The 5,342-nt window shown below is 44.3% G+C and overlaps 1 protein-coding gene across 4 annotated transcripts in view; it reads right to left on the reverse strand.

Annotated features, from left to right (window-relative positions):
• Positions 1-1,813, reverse strand: part of Znf568 (zinc finger protein 568) — a 72,341-nt gene extending 70,528 nt beyond the window's left edge. For 3 of the 4 annotated variants that reach the window (XM_017803390.2, XM_017803392.2, XM_008853861.3), the window contains exons 1-2: positions 1,569-1,647; positions 524-583 (exon numbers count right to left, since the gene is read on the reverse strand). The gene's annotated coding sequence lies outside the window, so the exon portion shown is untranslated. Of the gene's footprint in view, positions 1-523; positions 584-1,568; positions 1,648-1,753 lie in introns of those variants that run through there. The other variant, XM_017803391.1, reaches the window with a different exon arrangement.
• Positions 1,814-5,342: the final 3,529 nt, after the last annotated feature.

Below are 5,342 nucleotides of genomic sequence, written 5' to 3' on the forward strand. Positions count from 1 at the left end.
TCCCTGTAGCCCCAGCTGGCCTGGAACTTACTATGTAGACCAGGCTGGCCTTGAACTCACAAACATCCACCTGCCATCTACCTCTGCCTCCCAAGCGCTGGGATTAAATGCATGTGCCGCCATGCCTGGCAGATTCATATATTTTTTAAAAAGGAATTTGGTAGTTATTTGCAGTAGAGATGGCGTCTCATATAATGTCCTTGGGCTGGTCTCAAGCTTGAAATGTAGCCCTATAAAGCCTTCAACTCTTAACTTGAAATCATCCTGCCTTAGCCCCCTGGGTGCTAGGATTACAGACATCTGCCACTGCACACAGCCTGAGGATTTTAAGAGAGAAGAAAGCAATCTATCACACAAGAATAACACAGAAAAGTATAGCAACCTAGTTCAGAAGTTCAAGTGTTCTAAATTCTTATTTAACTTTTGGGTTTTGTTAACATTGCAAGAACAGAAACCAATGTAAACAATTAATAGAAAATAAAGTTTTAGCAGTAATTATAACATGCAACTGAATTAAACTCACCTGTTAAGTCAATCGGATAAAAGAGTAAAAAAGCTCAGCAATATGCTTCTCATAAGAAACCTGAAACATAAAGACACCAAGATCTAAAACACAAAGGGATTGGAAAATAAAATTCCTGACTTAATAAAAAAATAGGAAAGCAGTATCATCAAACAAGAGCATTTAGACTAAAGGCATTCAGTAGACTCAAGTCGCGTGTTTCTTAATGTGACAAATCAATTTCCATGACACTGCCTATTTTCTAACTGTTAAGTGTAATGGATATTAAGCTTACTCACAAGACTTTTCTTTGGTCAATGTAGTATGAATATATTTGGAAGCAGGGGTTTTAAGGGTCTGCCTAATCTCCCTTGTACGCTGGTGAGTCATCATGAAAAGAAAAATGTCCTAGCAACTACTTTTTTTAAACTTGAACCCCAGAAACGGTAAATGGAGGGCAGAGCTGAATTCATCCTACAGCTCCGTCACTCAATCAAATGAAGCCTAGATCAGCTAAACACAGCGAACCCGCTTAACAACATCAACAGGAAAATAAATGAAACTACTTCCAGGGTTGGGGAAGTAGCTGAGTGCTAAGAGTTTTGGTCTAGTACGATTGAGGCGCTAGGTTTTATCACAGCACTCCAAAATTAAATAACAGAAGGATAAATAAAATAAGCTAATACACGTAATAAAACAAGCAAGAAGTTAGATGATAATGAACTGGGAAAATATAAAAACTGGAAAGTTAGAGAACAGAGCAAAGCCGGGCGAGGGTGGTCCACGGACCGGGGTTGTGTGTGAAGGTATTAAAAACAGCATTTTTTTCCTTAGTCACCAGGTATGCCAACTGCTACAGACCCAAGGACAAGAACCCACCTCGCGGTACAAGCGCACCTGCCACACCATGCTCACACTCGCCACACCCTTCACATAAGAACACACCTCCACTTATCACTTTGACACAGCACACACACTCCCGCCACCACACCCCTTCAGGATGGTCCGTCACACATCCACGAAATCTCACCACGGTTTTCGGGGTTGTTAAACTTCGAGCACTCACCAGCTCGGTCTTCCCGCGCCGAGCTCTCCCCACAGCAGTGACTCGAGGTACTCGGCCCCCTCCCCCAGCCCCGGACCGCTCGGGCCCCTCCCTCCCTCCCTCCCTCCCGCCGCGGGTCCCGCCAGCGTCACCAACAGGAAACGCCTGGAATGAGATTTCCGACAGGCTGGACACAGGCGACTCACAGTCTCATCGGCGGGACGGTCGCTAGACGCCAGCAGTCGGCTGCTCCCAGAAGGCCCTGCGCCTCACTCAACTTCCGGTCGGGGCACTCCCCTGTCCTCAGGGATGGATGGGCCATTCTGGGCAGGAGAGGCTGAACGCCTACCGCGCCGCGATGTGGTGACGCACGGCCCTATAGCTAGGCTGGGTGTGGACAACTGCTGGAGCGGTCGTTTCGGGGTCGTTTTGGGCTAGAGGAGGCGCTGAAGGGACTCGGCGGAAGGGGGGGTGGGGGTGTCGTCTCTGGACTACATTTCCCAAAAGGCCTAGCAGCCGACCCATTTCCCCCCCCCCCCCCCCCCCCGCTTCCTTTTCTACTGGTCTGGCAGGACTGTTAGATCAGTTAGGTGAAGAAACGCTATGTAGCACTGGATGGAGGCCCTTTGCTCAGTTTTACAGGTTCTGACCTAGGACGACTCGAAGGGCCTCTGGTGAGGATAGTGGAGCCTTGAGACCGTGAGGGCAGAACGCCCTGATTTTTTTTTGTTGTTGTTGTTGTCGTTGTTGTTGTCTTCCAGATACCGTTTGATAGTGAGGACATGGGTCGTTGTGGGGCTGTGGCTTAAGTATGACTGTACCTTAATGTATGTGGCACTGTGCGAATTACTTTGAAGCTCCTGTCACCTGTGTGGTGGTGACTTAAGAACTCTGTTCCCAGGAACCCTCTCTGAGATTAGGTCAGATTCTAGCCCAGGGCAGCAGTGAGCTCAGCTCTTCCGCTAGACATTGAATTGGTCAAAATGCCGCATTCTCCTCTGATCCCCAGTCTTGTGTCTGATGGATGGTGAAACTGGTAATGGCCCACTTCTTCCAACCAGGCCCCGCCTCCTAACAGTCCATTCAGTTAAGAATTTTTTTAATGGATTAATCTATTGATTAGTTCTGAGTTCTTATGAGCCAGTCGCTTTTCAGTGATTGGATCTACCAGTCAGGGGGAGCATGCCTTCAACATATGATGGGGGGGGGCAAGATGACGGGACTTCACATTTAAATAATAATACCCAGATATGGTCATGTTGTAAATTCTATAGTATGTTGTAACAACAGATAAAGAGGGAGGGTCCAGAGCAGGGGAAATTCTGTTTCTATGCAGGCAGAGAATGCCACCCTTCTGACATATTGATATGTTAATCAACTAAGAAGCATTTTGCAAGCTTCACCCTGAATCTGTTAGAGTTTCGTCACAAAGGAATGATTAACTCATTGGCCACATGATTAAATGCAGTGTCTACTCTTTTGTTCCTCCCTAGATGTTGGTGTGAGGGGCTTGCTGAAAAATCCCAGCTGTCAATCACAGTCTCTGGGCCAGTCCCTCCTTATCTAAGACTCACCTAATTTACATAAAGTATGGCCAGAAGGATTCTTTGGTAATATTAAAAGCTATTCTTACCCAGAAATTCTGTGGGCTTATGAAGCTCTTTGCTGGAAACCAGAACAAAGGGACTCTGTTGATCCTTTGTTCTCAGTTAAGTACCCATACCCATAGCTGTGTCTAATATTTCTTAGTCTGCATTCTCTCTGCTTCTGTTTTATTAGATTTTTTTTTCTTTTTTTGTGAGTATAGAAGAGTATAATTGTCCTATGTGGAGTCAAGGAAAGAATCTTGGAGTCCTGTGCCTGACTCCAATCCTGATTTTTTAGATTCCAGATCTGTAAATTCATCTATTCACTAAGATGTATCCATAACCTCCAAATCCATTCACAGAGCTTTTGTGGTCATATGTGGAGTGGCAAAAAATTTGAGTCTCCTACTGCACAGTTTCTGAGCTGAGAGTTGTGGCATTTCTAAGCCACATTACACTTACAACTGAATGAAGAAACAGCCTGACTCTGAGCATTAGTTTTTAAGGCCAAGAGTGGACATGAACTCTGAGAACCACCTGTTCCTTCCGATGTCTGACAACTGTGCTCTCGAGTCAGGCTTCACTCATTTATTGAGCTAGTGTCTCTGGCATGAATTGAGGAATTGAAGCTAGGATCCACCCTTATCAGAGAATATTGCCCTTCGATCCCTAGGCCTAGAATCACACACATAGTATCAGACTTTTCAGGTTTCTCATTGTTTGCACAGAGAAAAACATGCTTATTCCAGAGCTTTGATATGTAAATCATTCTTGCAGGCATTCATACATAAATTCATTTATATTCCATCTTACACTGTCTTGGGTGGAGGGCAAGGAGGGGGTCCTGAGGGATTAAGTGTTATGGTCTGGGATCCACAAATGCCCCAAACAGACAGAGCCTAAAGAGAGATTAAGGCTGGGCTACACTCTTTCCTAGAGGGTCCGAGTGCGGCCTCGAGCCTAAACACTCTGGGTCTTTTTATATTGATCATGTTGCTAGGCAAGCAAGCAGAATACAGAAGCCAATCATTGAGAGTTAAGCTTGAACAAACACTGTCAAGGAAATACATAAGAAAATACAATTTTCCATCCAAACCCTCCACCTGCACGGAACTAGCTTCCTTCTCTTTCATAAACTGACATTATCAGTCTTACTGTTATTCTGTGTTGTCTTTATTGGCCACAAAATTCCCTCTGGGGGGGTTTGTTGTATGGCAGTTGTCTCTTAGGAACCTCTAAATGTTGTGGGATACTTTTTGTACAGAGAAACTATAACCAGGAATGAAAAATTTAAGTTCCCAAGCATACAGGTGGAGAGTCCCCTGTTGCAACCCTCTGATGGGTCTGGGACCCAGGGAGTGGTGAAACAGGACACGGGATGCAGAGGATGTGAAGCCAATGCATGCTTTATTCTGAGATGCAACCTTATTTATAGTAAAACAAGAGGATGATAAAATGTTCTTCTCAAGCCAAATTATCTCATCATGATATTTACAGTACCTTCATAATATTTACAGTACCTTCCGTGTTCCTAGGGCTCAGCCCTTCTTGGAATCTTATCTGTCCTATGCTTTTTAAACAACATTCTGTTCTTATAACTTTATTAGCTATGCAGCTTTAAGTTTAACAGGGTTCAAGGAACAGTCAGTCTCATGACAAGAATAATTTCAGGCCAAGAACACTCAAGTCCCCAGGGAGGAAGTGTTCTTCCTCTTTACTTTCAGTGTGCCAAGAATAACTGAGGCCCCTTGTTCCAGCTCTGAGTTGATTTCAGGTCAGAGATCAGACCTTCACAGTCCCCTAAATAATTTCTATTAATCAACAAGTACTATTTTGGAAAACCAGCCAAGCATAACCTACAGGAGCCTAAATCAGCAGTTAGCAGGGAGGACTCTAGGACACTCTGACCTGTTCCCAAGACAACCAGGGTCCAGCTTGCATGTATTCCCATATCCTGAAAACTTGTTTGTTAATGCTATTATGTCTCAGTTATTTTTTAAAAAAAGAAAATGAGAATGTTGTTGGGAGCTATTAATCCATTATGTACATTGAGCTGTGGCAGGCTTGCTTGTTTACTTAGAGTTTGTGTTTTGACCTAATCTGCCAAGTCAGGAGGAATGTGTTTATATGGTGGAGTTCACAACAAGTATTTGACTGCTCCTGGACCCTCAGATACAGGTAGGAAAAACAGCTGTTGAAACTAATTGAG

This window comes from Nannospalax galili, unplaced genomic scaffold (assembly GCF_000622305.1).
Source record: "Nannospalax galili isolate Female #2095 unplaced genomic scaffold, S.galili_v1.0 scaffold886, whole genome shotgun sequence".
In the NCBI taxonomy this organism is placed as follows: Eukaryota; Metazoa; Chordata; class Mammalia; order Rodentia; family Spalacidae; genus Nannospalax; species Nannospalax galili.